Raw genomic sequence first — 21,657 nt, forward strand, 5'->3', positions numbered from 1 at the left:
TGGATGGACTAAGGGAAGGGTAGTATGCAGATGATGGGACAACAGAAAGCTATGTTTGGAAAAAGGGGTGTGAGTGACTAACACCAAGAGTGAGACTGCAGCGAAAAGTGATGTGAAGAGAAGAATTGGGTCTGTTACTCATGTAGCTAATGCATAATAAAAGTCAGTGCTAGCAAGCACTAGCAAAGCCACTAGGTAGGACTTGCTTTAGATTATGTTCTTTGTTATGTGATGTATTTGGATGGATTCAATGAAAACAGGCAGATTCAAATACAGGGTGGTGGCGCTATGTCAAGCACAGGATTCTAGTTCACATTTTAGGCCACACTCGTGATTACATAAGGCGAGGGCTCTTGTAAAGGACTCTTAGTTGTGCTTCATTGTCCATGCCGCTTTTAGTGACCACTCCATCTTTTTTAATCTCACTTGAAGCACTGGGCAGGACGCAGAAGCAGAACAGCAGCTTCCGTTTCAGATTCCTTGTTGGGTAGCAGACACAACACAAGACCCAGGTGTGAGTGAAGTGCCCATGGCGTGCTAAGTAATGCAATGTGTGGGCTCCGGTGACGGCAGTCAGGCAGTGCCCAAAGTGCTGGTATGACAGGTCACTGTTTGGACTGTTTTTTTTTGCTGTTTGTGGGTCTGTTTTATGGCTTGCTAGACTGATTTTTTACTGTTGATTTCCCTGATATTGAAACGAACAGTGTCTGCATCAAGCTCAAATCCACACAGTCTTCCACACCTTACAAAACACTTCTATAGAAATTCTTTACAAGGTCAAAACTGCTCCACTTTGCAAACCAGGACGCTTTCTAGTGTTCTAATCCTCCAACGGGCGCCACTTTTATTTTGGTGTCCCAGCCCGACCCTGACTCCCTGTGCCGCGCGCCACTTATTTGTACGCGAGGTCAGCGTGCCCTGCTGCTGCTGTCCTCGCGGCCTGCGAGAGAAGGTAGACTGAGGGAGGCGGCTGTGCATGTGACTGTGAGCCTCTGCCAGGCCTGTGCGAAGGAAGCTGATAGGTGCTGTCTGTGCCGTGCCTGTTTTGGGTGAAAGGGCATAGTGCAAGATCGCTGTTCTGTGTGAGAGGAGCTTTGCCGGCTGCGCCATGCCTGTGCCTGTTTAGTACCTGAGAGAAGCTGCTGTCTATGAATAATGTTACTGTATTTAATAGTGAAACTTGAAAAACATGTTTTGTTGTTGCATTAAATAATCCAAGGCGTGTTGTTGCTGCTGCTCTGCAGGTTGACCGCAGAATCCATCAGGGTCGGAGCCTCGTGGCTGTTGAAGAGTCCTGTATGCTTTGGTGAAACCCAGCGTTTCCCATCCCAGACAGATCCATTAGCAGAACAGAGCCAGCGCGTGCTCGTAAATCGAGTATAATTGCAGGCGGGGGAAAAACATCTGACCCTGAAATAGAATGTCTCGCTTACAGAGGCACTCGGCTGCACTTAATATAATCTTGGCTGGACGGCCGGCCGTCCGTCCACTGTCCTTTTGTCCAGACCGGCGGCCTTAAGTGACCCTCCCAGAGGGCGATCACAGGGTCGACTCCACAGCCATGCCCTTGGTTTTAATGATAATAACATATGCTCTTACTTATCTGGGGTTCTAGGTCAGCGCTATGTTCCAAGATGGCGGTGTCCTGTACTCAGCAGGTAGCGGTAAAAGATCGCAAAAGAGGTAAAGTGTTGGGTGCATCTGAAGGAATTTTGAGTTCTCAGTTCTGAGGGTCAAGGTCAGAAACAGGAAGTCTAGGCCCATTGAGGAGGGATAAGGGGATTGAGGCCCAGTCAATATTCAGCCAGTTGGGAGGGTTGTGCCACGTCACGATCAACGTATAGTGTAGGTACCGTTTGGAACAAAGTGGTAGGTGTGGCGATTTACTTGAGAATGAGGCCAGTCTGTTAGGCGGTAGTCAAGCTGCTATCATTGAGACAGCTTTGTCGATTTGGGTTTTCACAGTGTGAGCAGCTTGAATGTGTGTCACTGATGTGGGCCTAAGGTCATTTCCTGTGGTGGGGGTAGTCCCCTTGAAATAGTGCCCATTCCAATGGGTGTTGTGTTTTGTGTTTGGAATCAGGTTCACTCTATTGACCAGTTGTTGCCTAGAGTCAGCATATTGTTAGGCTGACATGAAGTGATCCTCGTGGGTTGTGGGTGATTACATCACCTACCACTACACCCACACCAGCACATCAAGAGTCACAACATCAAGACTACTACTTCTTCAATGCTAACTCCTAATTATGTGTGTGTGCTTATGCGTGTACATACATATATATGTGTATTTATTTTCAGCGCTTTCAATGGAGGGGGACTCGCAGGTATGAGTAACTGCATGTTTTAAATGTTAAAGGGAGAGTCCCTGCATTTCTCAGAGGGGGGCTTAATACTTTCAATGGGAGAATACCGTCACTTCTCAGTAACACACTCTGGGGCTATACTTACCTACACTTCATTAAGTGTGTGTGTGTTTTTTTTTAAGGACATTATGGTTCTGGGTCAAACAAGGAACATCACTGAAATTTCCCAGTTATGGTTGCACATTTACAAATCAGGTCCTTACTACCTGTTCTTAAAACTGCATAGGCATTAGGGCACTTTATATCTCTCTCTAGAATTTATTGCAGATGAAATAATTATAGGAGAGTAATGTTGTATTATGAGTTGTTTATTCTGATGAACATTTTATGTACTTTTTGGCTTTTTAACTTGTTAGCATGTAAGGCAGATAAAAGATTGTAAGAGATTGAGTTTATGATTTAGTTTTTACTTGCTGAGTGCTTTGTGCAATATTGGCTTTTGTTCAAGTGATGTATGGTTTCTGCTCTTTACTGATTACAGCCTATATTGAAGCAATAATGTCTTGTGAAGGTATGGATAGATTTCCAAGCTGCTGCTTTATAAATTTAGAGGAGTTTATTCCTGCTACCAAAACTTTAGGCAATGTCATAAAAAAATGTGCATACTTCAGCACAAGATAAATGTAAATATTGTCGCTTCGATGTACATATTGGATTGGTATTTATGTTGGGGTTTTCTCCACCCAATAGAATCTTACCAAGTTTCCTGTGCAAATCTGTATGTATAACATAATTTCAGATTTCTTCTATAAAAAAATCTTCCTTTCAGCCTTGTCCCACCCCTCCTCTCTTTGAATTATCCGAAACCCTTTTGATTACTATGAACCCCCAAACATCCTTCTCAGACTTTTCCCTCCTTTATTAGCCTTCTACCCCAACTATCAGGCACTACTTAGTTGGAGGAGAAGGCTAATAAAGGAGGGAAAGGTCTGAGAAGGATGTTTGGGGGTTCATAGTAATCAAAAGGGTATGGGATGATTCTCGCTTCTCGGCCTTTTGGCTAAGATCATGTGTAGTAACAGGCACTACATATAACAAGCATTTACAATGCAATAAGTTTTGCATTTGTAAAAGTAAAAGCTACTGGTATTATAAATTATAATGTTTTAATTGATATTTTTGAGTTTGCAATGGATTAATTATGTAAGGAATAAGTGCACACAATACTACATTATGAGATTTTATATCTCATTCTGCTTAGCAGTTGGCATCTAACCTTACTCACATTTCTGTGTGATCCTATCACAAGTCCTCAATTGCTCCAAAGTTGTTACGGTGGCAAGCAAAATATAGGCTTTCTTAGTGGGCTGATATGCAGATGTGTGTGTATTCGCTTAGCTTGTCTTTGCTCCCATAGCTCAGTTGTTTAGACATCACCAGGAATTTGGGTGTTTAACGAGGAATGACCCTAAATATACACACTAAGCCAGTCTGGCTCAACCTCTAACAGCCCAGTACCTCTGATAGTATGAGGCTGCAATGACCTCACAGGTGTTATTATGGATGCGGCCCATGAGGGAGACTCATACTAACCAAGCTGAGGTCCAATGGGGCCACAACAGACACTCTCTTTTCTCTCCCCTACACTAAACGTTCCTTTTGTCAGGGGCGTGAGTAGGCTAATCTCTCACAAGGTGCAGTGTCCATCTTAAAAATACAGACAACAGCCACTTCAGCTACTTCCAGAGGGACGCCAACCGAGACTGCAATAAAGACATGTGCTATTAATGGGCAGTTCCGTCGGGCCTGTAATTAAATCATCGCTAGGTTTAGCTACTTATTCCACATATTCTCCTGAAAAGCCCATATCTAAAAATTTGAAAATACTATTCTGATTCATTGCAGTACATTCATGCAAACGTTGTAAAAATGAACTACCAGGATGTAATGCAGCTGCTATTGCCAAAACACTACAGTTAATGAGTAAAGATAACAATGCATCATATTAAAGACGCTGTTTCCGTACAGTGTCCTGATGGGAACCAGCGTGCACTGCCCTTTAACATTTGTTGCTGTAGAAGAGTGCTAAGTTTGCTTACTGCTTACTTCAGTACTGTCTGTCTAACTTTCACATTTTTGTCAACCAGTGGAACTTTAGCTGTAGAAAGCTGCTTCCTGTCCGTTGTTCCCCCGGGCATCCTCCAGCATCCTGAGGCAGTATTTTCGTGGCCGTACAGAGTATGCAGCATGGCTGGCAATGTAAAGTGAGCGGGGGCGGGGGCGTGGGGGCGGTACCTGGCCTGCTAACAGTGGAGGCCGCAGTGTGAGCCTCATCAATCAGCTGGTGCCTGCATTCCTCTATGCAGTACCTTTGCGCCTCCGCATGCACTACCCTTATGCCCAGAACTTCACTGCTCTCTCTGCTGGTGCTCTTAGCTACAATTATCAAGGCGGCCCTGGCAAATGAGCCTTTCGCTTTCGCCCTGCTCTCAGGGCAGCTAGCTGCGGCTCCTGAGCTGGGCTACGCGCCACGGCCGCCGTGTTACAACAGGAAGTGTGGCACCTATACATAATAAATTTAGCAGGCGCTGTGTTTAATTGTGAAAGTGGGCGCCGTGCTACATCATCATGCGTGGCACTCCTGCATATAAAAATAAGCAGCGCCATGGTAGAACATAAAGCGCGGCACCCTGTACATTAAATTAAGTGGGCGCCATGCAACAACATTAAGTGTAGCTTCTGGGCAGGTTAAATTTACACACACCAAGTGCCATGATAATACAAAAACATACATGAAAGGAGTGGCCCGTGAAGCGGCTGCCACAATGAAACAAGCACAAACATGAATGCGGGTGCCCTGTTATGCGTCATACTGATACAATATCCCTAACACCATATAAAGGAAGTAGTTCCTAAACCAAAGCCCTAAACATCTAGTAGCAAAAGTAAACTGTAGTTAGTCTGTGCTGTTTCTATAAAACAGAAGTGATGCCTAGGGAGAACCAACAAATAACGAGCTAGGAAACCAGAGCAACATAAGCGTGAACCAATGGCAAACAGCAGGCAGGAAGCAGGCAGGACTAATCTCCGTATACTGATTACACCAGGTCTTCCAGACAGCGAAATGCGTGCTGCCTAGGCTCGACCTAACATTTTTGTACTACTTTCACTTTCACATGCATTCCAAGGTATCCCATCTCTAAACTTTACTAAATACACAAGAAATCAGGAGTACAAACCTAACACAACTAATGCGAAAACATTAAAAAAAGAAAAAATACTACTAATCTACTATTAATTTCTAAGGCCCTATTCGTTTGCAAAGGAAGTTCTCGTGGTATGCGCTGACCCACAATCTACGTTTCTCCTTGGCCAGGTTGGTGACCATACCTAGGTTTAAGAAATCTAAAGCAGGAGGTAGATCATTCGGCGTGGCTGCGGCGAAACTATGGAACGCCCTTCCGGTTGAATTTAGGCATGCCTCCTACCTCCTCGCGTTTAGGAGGCACTTGAAAACATGGCTTTTCCCGAACCCCTAGCTTGCTATCAGTTGTCCCCCCTCCGATATGAGTCTGTCCGCGCCAGGATGCCTTTTTTTAGGTGCTAGTGCGCTTTAGAAGTTAAGTAAATAAATAAATAGTACTGGGTTCCGGAGTAGCGTGCTACTCAGTGCGAAGCGATTCAAGACCTCATTAGAGGTAATAAGCGCTATATAAATAACATTTACAATTACAACGCATTCCATAACTTGCACCGTTTGCCATATTGTTCTCTTGATAGCTCTTTCTTTGTTTCTGTACTGTTGGCAAATTAGTCCTTTGAATATAGTGGGTAGCCATAACCAATATGTACTTTTTTGATGTTATTAGTGATGTAATTCGCAAGATCATAAACATGCATGAGGGGGCACAACCTATAGTAAGTTCGCTGAACTACAACCGGCCAATTTCAGAGGTTCTTCGGATTTTAAATGTTAACTCCAACCTCATTTCAACACCTAACTATTAGGTCACTTTAACCTTTGTTTTCTTCAGTGAACACACATGTACAAACATGGCAAAGTTAAGAAGATTATTCAATAATTGTAATATTTCCGTATACTTCCCTCTGATGTAAGGGCAATCATGAGGTAATGACCCCTGATGGAATATACATAAAACCTACCCAGGATGTAGGGACTCCCAATGTTCTGGCTGGGATGAAGTGGCGCATAATGTAAAGCCCTTGATGCAATGGCTTCCTCGTGTAGAGGACAGTGTTTGAATTCATTCCATTAGCTGATCATGGAAAATTAAGGAACTCTACTCTTGATGCAATGGGTCACCCGTGTCTAAGGCCTAGTGTGAATGTCCCACTGGTAATGGGGACTAAATCAAATAACAGGTCGTTAATTCTTTGCCACAACCTTCATTTTTACGTAGAAAAATACTACAACCCAATCCATGAGATTTCCAGCCAAATCAGTATCAATAAAAAAGCTGCAAACACTTAAGTTTGCAGCTCTCTTGGAAATGTATTTATAGAGCCCCAACATCTGATGTGAGTTGGAGGGCGCCTGCTCTTCTGTCTAGGTGGGTGAGTTTGTAATGCTTTCATTGTAATTCTAACACAAGCTATAGTTGCATGTTGCTCGGACAATAACTACTGTATTTTCCGGCATATAAGACGACCCGGCGTATAAGACGACCCCCTACTTTTTTTGAAAACATTTAGGTTTTGTGCTATACTCGCCGTATAAGACTACCCGTGATTCTAGCCCTCCTCCGTGACATGAAGTGTAAAGAACTGTCCATCCGATCTTAAAAAGAATGCAGTGTCTTGGTGATTCAACAGGAATGTACTGTAATCACCCTTCTGAAATACCGTACGGTAACTGCAGCAAAACATTATGTTGCTGTATTGCCGGCGGGAAAATATTACAGTCCCCTTTTTATGGCCATTAACTGACGCTCCGCTCCTTCCGATGAACGCGAGATTTAAGGCCACATCGGAAGGAGAGAGACGCCAGATCAGCACATGCTGCTGCATCCCCCCACCCTCCCACGAGCAGTGGCAGATAACAGGGCGCCCGAATTCCTCCCCACTGGAGCTGCTGCGCTGCCATCACTGACTGCACCAACGCGGAGGCATATCTTTTGGCCCAGCTGAGTGGCATCAGCACCTGGGTCGTGAAAGCGGAGCGGCACGACTACCATAGCCGGTAAGGACAACGGCCCTAATCTGCTCCAATTTCAAGGTTGGTGGAGCGTTGTTTCCACTCCCAAAATTTGGTTACCGGCGTATAAGACGACCCCCGACTTTCGAGCACATTTTAAAGGGTTAAAAAGTCGTCTTATACGCCGGAAAATACGGTACCCCAGTTTTTCTTATGCACACTGTAAGACCGTGCATAGTTTTGCGGTGTCCCACCCATCTTTTTAGTCTGGGCATCTGTGTTTTTAGTTGAGTGACAGAAGCATGTTAAGCAGTTCTCATCTACATATGCTCAGTTTAAAAGGACAGCCAATTTTATTTTCAAATTGCAATAGCTGTCACTCTACTAAATCTTCTGTGCTCGGGTTATTACACATTTTTACAGAGTGCAAATCAGAGTTGTGGGCAAGAAGGAAATATTTTTCATATCTATACCCAAACAACATGAATTTGGAATACACCTGTTCCTGCAGCCGGGTTGAAGTGTGGACACGGTATTTAAACATTCAGGGCCTGATTTAGATTTCGGCAGAAGGGTTACTCCATCTCAAATGTTGAAATTAACCTGTATGCTGTGTTACAAGTGCCATGGAATATAATACACTTGTAGTATGGCTCTAACCAGGCCCTCAGTTTGTCAATGTTAAAAGGAAAGTGCTTACAGGTTTGCAACATTTAAGTGCCTGTAGCTAAATAGACCAGTAGTAAAGGTAAACGGTTATTGTCCGTAACCCTGACAATAGTTTAGGAATCTGAGATGCATATTCTGTTGACTCTTAGCTGCTTCGTGCATTCCAAAGGAAAATACATTTCTGTCTGGGATCACAACTCTGTAATAGCTTCTGGGAATCTAGGTCTGCTATCTGCTACTTAAAAGGTTGTCCACACAATAGCCAGGAAATGAGAGGTGCCAAGTGGTGCATCTGGTTTGCAACACCCCACTAAAGCATCTTTTCTATTCAGACTAGGGACCCTCTCAACCTTATTGAAGTCAAGCACTACATAAGGACTTAGCCACATGAATGCTTAAGGGAGCATATTTCATTTGAAGATTAATGGGAATTAACTGGAAAGGCTGGGTTTGAGTTAGAGAAGAGGGGCGAGCTCTCCATTGCTGTTCCCTGGGTCCCCAATCTTAGTTTTTCAGTTGCATGAAACTCTGGAAAAGTTTTGTTGTCACAATGCAGGAGAATGGAGTGGAAACCTGAAATTTAGCCTTTAAAATGTAATGTTTTAATGTTTGACTCAGTCCCAGGAGAAAATCTGTGGGGAGCTGAAGAGGAGAGAATATCTGCTTCCCACTTCTACGCTGAAGATTTTTTGCCTATCTGGATGATGAGTGGAGAAAACTAACCCCAGCCCAAGCCCGTAGGCTGGTGAGTGCAGCATCATCTAAACAATTTTTGCGAACCTGAGCCAGATATATTTTAGGCCCCCCTGTTCGGAACAACCTATTGCCTATTTTCTGCTAACTGAAGTCAAACAACATTGCCACGTCTGCTCCTTCATGGAAAGGTTTGTGCTGCTCCTTCTAGCGGGGGACCAAGAAAAAGGGGATCCCAAAACTTTGATTTCCCATGTATTTTCCCATAGGGAATTTTGCTCTCCAATACAGAAGAACGATTCAACGAAATGACACCAAATGTGGCTAAAGGTTGGAACGTTACTCATAAAGCGTGCCTTTTCTGATTTTATGTAAGTCCATTCAGTCGGTTTCGAGAAATTTGCCTTTAAAGAGGTGCTTGGGGTTAGCTTGAAGGAGTAAAAAAAAAAATCAGTTATATAACAACTGTTGGTCCCGAGGGAGTCCTGTGGTACAAAAAACTTGCAATAAAATAGAACCCTCCGAGTAACAGAGGGAGCATTTTCTGATCTGATTGGCTGGTCTTAGCTTAGAAGTCAATATCGCGACCCCCATTACAGGACTTGGGGATTCTATCCCTGTATTTATTTATTTTTTGTCGCAGGTATTACTGTACTCCAGAGGAACCAAATGCAGCCCTTCCGTAAAGTACTGCAGTACTCCTGCTGGAGTTTTGCTGCTCAAGGTTTACTCTCATAGAACCGCAGTACTGTGGGATGTAGTGGGCACTGCAAGAGTATAACAGGACTTGCAAAAACATTAAAAACAAGATGTGGGTTAGGTGTTCACGGGGGGGGGGTTGCAGGACCCAGTCAGGGGTCAGGCCCTGTGGCCACCCCCCCACTGTGCACTGCCATGGTTGGCTACCCCTGGTGGGGCCATAGGCTGTGAGCAGTGGTAAAGTTGGCTTAATATGAAGAAAAAAAAGAAATTCACTGAACAAAAAAATTAAAGAGTAACATGACATTATAGTTAGGGATCGTAATAAGAGCTTCTTTTGTGTTAAAAAAAATCTAAAATTCACTGCAAAAAAAACAAAGGTTTAAGTAGTGTTATATATACTGTGATAGATACAGTGTGAGATGAACGATCTCTAAGCAGTTTACGCCTACATTCAACTTTTTTCAAAAAACACTAGAGCAGGGAAATCCTCAGCTAAGTTCTTGAGAGAAACATCCACACCTTATAAACTTCCTCACAACATTGAATTTGTATATTCCAAAATTCTGGAAAGTGCAATGAACCAGGAGCTAACCAAACACCTTGAGGACAACCACCTATTAGACCCCACACAACATGGCTTCAGAGCCTGTCACTCAAAGGAAACTGCTCTGATCATAGCATCTGATGACATTTGTCAAACCATGGACAAAGGAGGCAGAGCCACTCTGATCCTATTGGATCTGACAACGGCGTTTGACACCGTTAATCATGATGTCCTCATAAATAGACTAAGAATGCTGGGCATCACACACACCGCCCTAAAATTGCTTCAGTCCTTTCTAGCGGCACGCATCCATCAAATTCACTGGGATGGTCTTCTCTCAAAGGAGTTCCTTCTACCATGTGGAGCCCCTCAGGGTTCGGCTCTGTCACCAACCATTTTTAATGTTTATGTCACTCCCTTAGCTGCACTGATAAAAACCCATGGCCTGCATTTAGTCTCTTATGCCGACGACACCCAACTGGTGGTCTCACTGGCACAGACGGTAGAAGCCACCGCCACCAGTTTCAGGAACTGTCTATCAGATGTTAAGACCTAGATGAACGCTCATTTCCTCAAACTAAACACTGAAAAAACGGAGGTGATCGAATGTGGCCAAAAACCCTCCATTTGGAACGATCTTTGGTGGCCCCCAGAAGCTGGTATCTGCCCGACTCCAGCCAACAAGGTCAGAAACCTAGGTTTTATAATGGACCAGGACCTTTCTTGTACAGCCCAAATAAACCAGGTCACTTCGGCCTGCTTCTTTACTCTTAAGGTCCTTCGGAAAATCCTGCCCTACATCCTTTCTCCTTGAGGAAAATAGTAGTGGGAGCCCTGATTATGTCCAGGGTAGATTACTGTAATGCCCTGTACATAGGTGCCGGCGAAAAAAAACTTAACCGACTCCAGTCAATCCAAAATGCAGCGGCCAGAGTACTGCTTAACCTCCCCAAACGACATCCTACTTCTAAAGCAATTAGTGAACTCCATTGGCTTCCGGTCAGGAGAAGAATTCAATTCAAGGTCATGTGCCTGGCCCACAAATCCCTCTATAGGCAGACCTCTAAACAGCTTTCCAATCTTCTTTCCCCGTACGTACCTGAGCGCTCACTCAGATCCAGTTCCCAAAATCTACTGTACATCCCTAGGACTAAGAGAGTCCGTTGGGGCGGCAGATCCTTCTCCCATCAAGTTCCAAAGCTCTGGAACAGTCTACCATCTTCGCTTCGTTCCGAAAAGAGCATAGCTAAGTTCAGAAAGGCACTGAAGACCTAGCTTTTTGTGCTGCCCTAATCCAACTCCTCTCTCTCCGTCCTACAGCGCCAAGACGCCTCGGCATAAGAGCGCTCTAAAAATAATTCAGTCAGTCAGTATATAGCACTGTATTACAACATTACAACTATAAACATGGGCACATGCCCAGATATCTACTGATGGATAATCTATTGTCAACAGAGTCTCTGGAATTATTTCTCATAGATTTTTTAAGACCTGTTTAGGTTTTAAGCCTCAACCTATTTCACACATACCTCTGCAACCCACATCAGGTGCGCTCAGCTTTTACCCTGTTCAACGTGGAGTAATACTTGCACCCCAAACTTTAATGATTTGTAAAGGATGCACTATATGAATTTCAATAAGCACTATTAAATTTGCTGTAAGGCCTATGCTATATAAGACTATGGTGTTATCAGTGGTATAATCACTGTTCATTTGAGATGACATCAGTGATAGCTTCAATAATGCCATTTATCGTGTCATGAGTGGGGTCATTACCAGTGCATGACGGGTTGCAAGTTCTAGTTAGCTCAGTAAACTATAACTGGTGAATTTCCGTGTTTTTTGGTTTTCAAACTAGAGTTTTTATCTTCTTTCATCACCTAACTATAATATCACTTTTTTTATCTAGGCTAAGATCTTATTACTATACCTTACTATCTAGATCTATTACCCAGTGGCAGTCGCCACAGGTTAGTTCTAGTTAGGATTGTTATTTCATAGGCATGGCGTTTTTTGGTTTGCTATTAACTTTGGAGCTGTTTGATGATTGTTCACAAAACTTTCCCAAATAAAAGCTAATTCACTCCAGCCCCTTCCTTGAAAGTTTCGGAGTGATCGTCAGGCGGGGGCTGAGAAAAAAACTGCGGTCACAAAAGTAAATTTCCCCATGCATTTTCCATAGACTTCTTTAGGCAGGGCTACAGCAAAAACTGATGAACGGAATTACACCAAATTTGACAGGAAGCTAGATCTTGTTCCACAGATTGTACTTTCTGTAATTTAGTATAAATGCGTTCAGAAGTTTGTGAGAATTTAAGGTTTTAAAATATTTGCATTTCAGTGTCGATGGGTCCTAGAGAGTATCACTGACAGGCAATTTAAAAACAGAACATTCTGATTGGCCCAGGTAGCTTTTTCTCCCTTGGGCCATCTCGCTCCCACGGGACTCAGACTCCTGTGAGAGCAAGCGCTCTGATTGGCAGCCAGCAATATGATAAAAAGTTTGCTGGATGCCATAACAGGACTTGGGTACTTAGTCCCTTATCCTGAAGTTGCAAACAAATTGATGTAAGGGGGCAGGGAAGGGATACCCTGCCCTCCCGAGCTTCATGGGGGGGACCTAGAAGAACCACCACTTGGGCTAAAATGAAGAAAAAAGCGTAAATATTTTCTGAAGTGGGTGCCTTGGGTAGGTATCAAGGGCACCCTGGGTGGGCATCAGGGCACCCACCTTTAAATGATGCGGGTGCCAGTTGATTGCTTCCCCTGGGCTAAAGTAGGCTCAGGAAGAGAGGCCTCATGGCCATCCTCCCCTTTTAATACAGCCCACAGTATGGTGTCCCCAGGACCTCAGAAAGCCAGGGAAGGTGATGCCCTTCCCTTTACAATAAAGTACTGCTCCGGTGCATGGTGTCCCCAGGGCCTATAAAGCCCCCTCCATTTTGTTCCTGGGAATGGGGTCTCCGGGGGCCTAATTAGGCTCAGGGAGTGAGCCTGCATGCCCTCCTCCCTTTATTAATTACTCCTCCCAGGGGATGGGTCCCCAGAGCCTAATCAGAGTTGGTGAGGGGGGGGGCTGCATGGACCCTTCCCCTTTATCATGTAATGCGAACCCGGGGGATGAGGTCCCTGGGCCCTAATAAGGCTTGAGGAGAGGGGGCCATGTGGCCCCACTCACCCTTAAAAATGAACAGCCCTGGGGGGATGGGGTCCCCGGGGCCAATAGAGGCTCTTGGGAGAACAGCTGTATGTTCCCCTTCCCCTTTTAAAAAACAGATGATCCTGAAGCGCGTGGTCTCCAGGATCGAAGAAGTGTTGTGGAGGGGGGCTGAACGCCCTCCTCTCCTGTTTAATTGCATTTGGATTGGGGAATAGGGTTCCCGGGGTCTTTTATCGTTTGGGTAGAGCGGCCAAACAGCCCCCTCTCCTTTTAATTGTAACTGGACCAAATAAGAGTTGGGAAGAGAGCTGCACTTAATATATATGTTTTGCCCCAGAGGATGTGGTCCCTGGAGCCCGAAGGCCAACCCTGTGCTGCGCAGGTCAAAGGCTCTGCACGGTGTGGCATTTTCAACCTGCTGAGGGTTTGGCCACAGGGCTTGGCGGCAGGCCAAATCCTGTGGCCAACACTCCACTGCCAAAGGGTGTGCACAGCTTGTGGTTGCATGCCTACGGGGATTTGGAACCAGGACTTAGTTGCAAGATGGGCCCTGCAGCTAACCCGACACACACAACCCAAGGCTGTGTGCTTCATGGGGTTGGACATAGGACCAGGCTGTAAGCCAGGCCCAGTCTGATAGTGACAAAAGGCTGTGCGCAGCGTGGGGTTGGCTGCCGCCAGGGAGGTTGGCACCAGGACTGGTTGCCAAAACCCAGCTGTGCACAGCAGAAGGCCGTCCGCAGCATGGGGTTAGCTGCCGCCATGTAGGTTGGCACCAGGACTGGTTGACAAAACCCAGCTGTGCATGGCTGTAGGCCGTCCACAGCATGGGGTAGCTGCCTGTGTGGGGTTTGCTGCAGGGCCTGGCCACAGTCCAGGCCCTGCAGCCAACCCCCATGCCCCCCAATGCTCATGGCCAAAGGCAATGTGCCGCGGGTGGTTGGCTTTATGTATGGTTATGAAATATTACTTTATGTTTTTAAAAAAACTAGAAAGTCACACACGAAAAAATAAGGTTATAGTAACTTTATAGTTAACTTTAATAAAATTATCTGTTTTTGTTTATAAAAAACGTAGTAGTTAGGGGAATATGTCAGTGACAACATTAATGTTTTGAACTGGAAAAAAAAAAGAAATGTACAAGTTATAGTTCGCAGAGCAGAGTTGCTCCCCTGCCAAGCCCTGCTTATGACATCACATATTACACCACTCTTGACATGTTCTATGACATAATTTATAATATCACTGATGACATCCTAAATGACCTCATTGATTACATCAATAATGACATCCCTGATGACCTCATCCAAGCTTCTTTTGTACACATTACTCTATTAACTAGTATGGCATTAGAGGTCTAAAAGTAAGTACAAAATAGCTCAGAATAATATGAAGCATTCATAATGCCATCACAGATACAACCCCCTTAGGTGTAGCAAGAATGGGTTATGTGCAGCATTGACCCTATACCATATACTTGACGGGTAGCCTGGTTCAAATTAACCATCAACCACAGTTATATGCGAAACCCTCATAGCATACAGTCTTCAGTATGTATACAACTGTTTCAGAGAAAGCAAAGTTACTCAAGATACTCAACATCTGTTCCAAAATTAATGCCCTACTACGGACAGCTTTTATCTGTATCAAACCCCTCTCAGCCACCAAACTTACAATGAGAAAGGAGGTTGATATAAGTAGAAAGTGAGTACTGTAAACAGTGCTTACTCTATACCACACTGTTTGCAGAAAGTGTAACTCTCATAAGAAATACACCAGAGTATTAAAAAGTATCTACTAAGAACAGTGTACACTCAATGCAACACTGATGAAAAAACACATTATTTGCTTAAAATATCCATTGTTTGGAGGTGCTAAAATTATACTATCTGCAGCCTTCATATTGTGGTGAAAACTTGACAGATAACCAATCTTCTGAAGCAAAAGAAGCACATGAACATAGTTTAGTACCAAGTGCAAACTGTCTTCTATGTTATATAGAAATTGTCATGCTGAGACAATTCCGTCTAATAACTCAAGGATGCTTACAATACTTAGTATCTACTATGTAGTACCATTGCCCTGTTGAATTTTTTTCTGCAGAACCAAAACACTTGATACTGGACACAAGTTGTCAACTGCACACAGAATTACTCTTCAATACAAAGATTTATAATGTGTTCAAAACGTATACACACCTTTGATGTACTAGCAGCACATGCATTTTGTAAACACTTACAACCATTAGCTGGATGCTGGCTGTACAAGATAAAGTAGAAAAGTAATATGATTGTTTCCCACCACTATGTAAGCTAGAAAATATACTAACACACTCTTTGGATGATGTCATTAGTGAAGTCAATATTGGTGTCATCAATGATGTCATAGAACATGTCATGGGTGATGTAATATGTGAGGTCATAAGTAGTGCGTTGCTAACTATAACTGGAGAATTACTGTGGGTTTTTTTTTATTCAAAATGTTAATGCTGTCACTGACTTACTCATCTAACTATAAAGTTACCTTAACCTTTGTTTTTTCAGTGAATATCTATCTCTAGAAACCTTAAAAGAGAGATCCTGATCCAGAAGTACATGTAGAAAAGAGACAGAGAGAGAAAAGTTCAGTTACAAAAATTGGCAAAGGTGAGATAGAATGAGAGAAAGATACCATTACTCGGGGGGGGGGGGGGGGCGAATTTGGGGGGAGACTACAGCCCTGCACAATTGCCCACGCCTTAAAACTATTCTGGTTGAGCGAGCCTCCTGCTGCCCCACAAGGCATAACGGGACCAATTTACACATGCTTTTCCTGTGATCTTTCCTCCTATGGTTTGAGGGAGCAGAAGGCCCCTTGCTCTAAAGAATTTCAGTGAACACGTTTGAAATGAACATTTTCTTGTGACTTGAAAGGAGAGTGCCTTCCAGTGCTTGGAATGAAGTGACTGTTGGGTACCATGTACGACATAAATGTCTTGATGATGTGGATGCAGTGCTGAAGATTTGAGGACTTTTTCAATATAGTACTTATATTAGCACATTTTTGCAGTGTTTTCCTATAGGCCACTTTTATTTTATTTATAACGATTGATCCCTTTACTTAATTTTCTTTATTTTTGTAAAATATTCCTCACGAAAATCAGCTTGGATGCTCAGTTACAGTAAACATTGAGCTTTAACATATACCTCCGCGATCTGATTTCTTTAAAGCAAACAATGCAGCTCAGAAATACATTTAGAATAATACTAAATTAAGAAAGTGGTGCAGTTAGGCATCACTTTTGATAAAATTGTGCCATTGGCAGCAACATAGAAAAAAACTAAACTTTTTTAATGCCATGGGCAAGAAAGCTGTAGCAAACAAATTAGGTTTTCATTCTCCCTACTATTGCTACAGAGAAGGCTGGTGGTGTTTCTAAATAGCATGCTCAAACACGTACACACGTCAATAGCAGATATAGTGCATGGCAGAGATTTAAACCGCTAAAAAGCGATTTTCAGGAAATGTAATGCATTATTTTTTAAATGCTTGAATTTATTTCATTTTCCTATTTTTGAGTACACAGAAAAGCCTAGTTACTACACTGCTTTAGTGTCACCCAATGCATTCAATCTTACTAGGCGATTCTAATATAGTTTGACATGACAATACGATTTGCTGTTTTTTTATATTGTAGACTGCTTTTATGATGATTTCTTGGATCAGAGGTGCAGCGCGGTGGGGGGAGGGATGGGGTAAACCAACACTGTAATGGGGCCCCAGGCATTCAAAGAGGGGCCCTTTCAATCCAATGCCAAGAAACTCGGGACCCCTCTTCACATTTGCAAGGGGGCCTATCATTTGCTCTGGGATGATGAAGATGGGAAGCAGTTGCTAGGATAGGTTGTGTGCAACATTGCCAAAGCGCAGTTGAGGCGTGCTTTGTGCCACGTTTATATTGCCATGCAATTGGCTGTTGTTGTTCGAAATGCACCACTTTCTGCCAGCATGACAGTTTTCCACCGCTTTCAAAATAGAACCTACAACGGCTTGGGAAGAATGTATTCCCCGAAACAATATTTCCTCAACCTGAACGAAGGAATCCTGGCAAACTGAGGCTTCCTTGGAGCCCATCCACTTCACAATATCATTGCCCTTTTAAAAAAGACACATCTCTGCTTGAGGGCACTTATCTATACCAACAGTCAAATGCCAACTTTTTTCGTCAGTGCCCAAACAGGGAAGACACCTTTCTGATAGGAACAGCCCTCTCAGCAAGGGCTGGCTTTTGGTTTGGCTGAGCTGTGCCAAAGCCCAGGGCGCCAACCTTTAGAGCCGCGGACTTACCTGTCTGTTAGAGACTGTGCCCTCTGACCTGGAACCAGTGATTCTGCCTAAACTGTTCTTAATCTTTTTTCTCCTGACATGCTGCAGGCACCGTGTTTAATACATGTCAACCCCTCCAATTCCTCTCCCATCTCTCTCTCACCCCCTGCCATCCCACTCTCACCCCCTGCCATCCCAATTGTTCACACCCCATTACCCCAGCACTACCACCACCACCACCACCAACTTGTCACCAGTGTGCATAAGGTAAGTTCTGGGTAAATGAGGAGAGTTGGGGCAGGAGCAGAAATGTTTGTACCCTGAGCACACTGTCACTGCAGGAATAAATCCACCGAACAGGCAGAGGCGGCCTTAGGCATGTGCAAGCTGTGCACCAGCACAGGGCCACCAAACCCCAGGGGCCACCACGCAATATATATCCTTAATATAATAATCCTCTGAGGATGGATACATATTTGCGTGGCGGCCCCTGGCAGTGATTTGGCGGCCTCCGGCTCTGTTCCACTTCCAAACACCCTGACCCCCCTCTTTACTGGCCTCCGCGCTCTGCCCCGCCCAGACACTCTCTTCCGGGGCCCCCTGCCTACGCTCCCTGCCCAGGGCCACCATGAGCCTAGAGCCGGCCCTGGAACAGGTAATAGAAAAGATCCCCCCTTTTACTTCTCGCTTTAGTTGGTATCAGCAGCCTAAGTGCCACATGTATTTACGCCCTGTGCTGTGCGCTCAGTGCAAAGGACGTGGGTAAATTACACAAACCTCAGAACATGCTTGAAATCATTTCTACATTCCAGATTCATTAGTTGTATAAGGTTAAGTCATTGTATTGTTTACATTCTGGGCATTTTCTTCTCTGCCATAATACTTTGAGATTAAATGTACTTCTGCTCCATGGGGCTCGGTATGAAATTCCATTGCCAGCAAGATCAGCAGCTCACAGCGCGCATTTGCGACACTCAGTGCTCCTTTCATTTATTGTGAGGGGGACATCTTCCGCCCTGCACAGGCTAGGCTGAGTGGAGTCCCTGACTACAGGCCCTTCATTGGTAGTAGACTCACGATCAAAGAGTGCACACTTGACGTTTTACACAAGAACATGGATAGTGGCACTGTTCTGAGGAGTTGGAATCCTACTAAGATAAAGATAGGGAGGATATGTGGCCTAATTCCAGAGCTGCTGTGGAACTGTGGAACCAGGTTCGAGTCCCAGCGTCAGTAAACACCCTGTGATTCTGGGCAAATCGCTATCTTCTTGTGCCAAAACAAATCAACCTGACCTTATATAATGTAATCTGGTGCTCATGTAAAATGTTCCAATGCACAAGGGATCGAGTTCACACTATTTAAAACTGCATAACAAATAAAGTAAATGGTACAGAAAATTGAAAAATTGTGAGATTCCATCTAGGTCAGCATGATCACCTATATTCAGTAATGCGAAATACACAGAGGGAACTGGTGAGCACGTTCTTGACACAGTCCCTGGTCTGTAAAATGAAATTCCTTCTCTCCCTTATGTACTAATGGAACCATACATCTAACGTACATTTTCTCATAATTTGACAATATTCACAAGAACATGATTAGAAATATGCTGCTGCGGTTAAAGGTATCGAAATGAATTGAGGCGCTTACTACCCTGGGTGAGATGTTGAAGCACATTATGGATAATAGCACGCTACTCCGGAACCCAACGTTAGTGGTTAGTCCCGTGGTTATTGGTTACTGTTGGTTATTGGGATTAGTCTTGTGCTCTGAAGGAAACCATTCCATGCATTTTCTCCAGTACTTTAGTGGGATATTCATGAGTTAGGTGTGATCATTAGTGTGGGCCATGTGATAAACAAACGCTTAATGGAATGAATACACATGATAGATCACAGGGATATGGTTTCAAAGAAAGAGAGATTAAGGCAGCGAAAGGTGCAAGTCTGTATAATTGAGAGGCATCCAGAAGTTGGAAGGGAAGAAGCAGGTCATTTAAAAGAAATTTAAGAGGGAGCAATTTTTTTTGCAAGACTTTAGGAATATACCGGACAGAGTTCTTTTCAGATTGCATAAGATATGTGGATGTGAAGCTGGCGTTATTGTTTTATAATATGTTGTTTTATGTTGTTTTTATGTTTTGTGTGTATTTTCGGGAATGGTGTTGGGTAGATGAAACGAGGTGTTGCATAAAATGTGCTCTGTTATTTAAGGTTTGTATAACACCTTGTTGCAACACTTAACATCTTATTTAGTTATTTTCTAATTTGTTACCTTTTTATATATGTTTGTATCTGTTTATTTGAAAGTTTACAATGAGCTAGCCTCAAGAATTTAGCTTCTTTTGCTGTACATGAGTTTTTAACTTAAATTAGCAGCAAAAGAAATATTGCAGGAAAAATGTGAAACTGGTTCGGAAAATGTATCCCCTTATATCATTCTTGTCATTTTATGTAGCACACATCACAGCCTGGACTATCTCTTTTTTAAGGTAATATAGTATATTACTCGACAAGTCTTCGTAGTTCATATAGCCGAGATACCCGCCACCCCCTCTCAACACAATCCCCAAAAGGAGTGAAACCGGAAACAGTTCTTGAAGTTTTTGGAAGTGGGATGGAGTGACCATCCCGGCCGTATTTATTAAAACAAAATTAAAACATTAAACGTTTCATGTTATGTACAATTTCATTACCATATTGCGATGTTTGGCTAACCTTAACAGATTCTCTAATACAGAGGTTCTCCTAGCCGAACTAGCAACCTACAAAACATTTCTTGACATATTGAAATTGTACAACCTAACGTTTAAGGGCCAACGGCAAGGTCATAACCGGTGTCAAGATCCCTAACCGGACTTACCCCTCCCACTTGGGATGGGCGACAGCACGGAGGCGTACCTCAAGTGCAACTACTACCAATTTCCCTTGACTTGACGGGGGCACCTAAAACTCGACGCCAGTTAAAGGTCGTTCGAATACTCGTGTGAGGTATCTAGAAGGTATCGTGGCCCTTATCCCAACCCCACACAACTTACCGCATCTGCCGTCGCAGATGTCACTGGCCCCGGGAAATTCCCCAGGAGGGGGCTGTAACCCCTCCTACAAAGGAAGGGGCCTTGACCGCCTTTCCTTTACTTCCGGCGACCCATCCTTAGAAGGGACCGCCTCCCCATTGAGGGGCCAATGGCCACCTCTCCCGAGCGCTCCCATCCGTGTTGGGTGACGCCCACTCATAGGGATCTACTAATTAGTGCTCACCGATCATGACCTTACCGCCTACCAAAATAAATACGACAGTGCAAATTAACCTAAGAATACATTGGCCACTATGACCGAAAGAGCATACATCAAAATTCGACACTAACTGAATATCTTTAATGGCAAACATACTCAAAAAACGAACATTCTTTATTAACTCAAAATCAACATGGCACTACAACCTGGAAACGAAAACAAAACAAAATTAATCAACTTTATTATACACAACTGGCTGTCTTCAGGGGCTGGTGGGTGGGTCAAAATTGGCTCTTCGTTCTGTCCCGAGCTCACGTGCAGCGAGGAGGTGCAGCTTCAGGGCACAAGAACAAGAGGATGTCTTCTGGTCTTGCGTCCCTTTTTATCCGTCTTCAGGGCGGGCGTATACCCGCCCCTGCCTGCCCCTGAGGGCGTGGCTGGCTGCGTCGGTGTCTAGGCCAGCCCACTCTAGGGCGGGAACGAGCGCGCCCCAGCTACGCCGCTTCGGGCATACCAGCTGAGACGCGCCTCCCGCCCAAAAATGGCTTCCCGGGGGGATCGAGGCACTCGGCCATAAGTTCGGGGGGACCGATTCGGTCGCCCCTTTCCATATAGCCGAGATACCCGCCACCCCCTCTCAACACAATCCCCAAAAGGAGTGAAACCGGAAACAGTTCTTGAAGTTTTTGGAAGTGGGATGGAGTGACCATCCCGGCCGTATTTATTAAAACAAAATTAAAACATTAAACGTTTCATGTTATGTACAATTTCATTACCATATTGCGATGTTTGGCTAACCTTAACAGATTCTCTAATACAGAGGTTCTCCTAGCCGAACTAGCAACCTACAAAACATTTCTTGACATATTGAAATTGTACAACCT

General features: G+C 44.0%; 1 protein-coding gene and 1 pseudogene across 3 annotated transcripts in view; both read left to right on the forward strand.

Moving 5' to 3' along the window:
* The window catches only part of LMTK1 (lemur tail kinase 1), a 419,869-nt gene that overhangs the window by 44,298 nt on the left and 353,914 nt on the right, over nucleotides 1-21,657 (forward strand). The gene's annotated exons all lie outside the window — the stretch shown is intronic.
* Nucleotides 3,347-3,481, forward strand: LOC147702411 (U2 spliceosomal RNA; annotated as a pseudogene).

Source organism: Lissotriton vulgaris, chromosome 7 (genome assembly GCF_964263255.1).
Source record: "Lissotriton vulgaris chromosome 7, aLisVul1.2, whole genome shotgun sequence".
NCBI classification, from domain to species: domain Eukaryota; kingdom Metazoa; phylum Chordata; class Amphibia; order Caudata; family Salamandridae; genus Lissotriton; species Lissotriton vulgaris.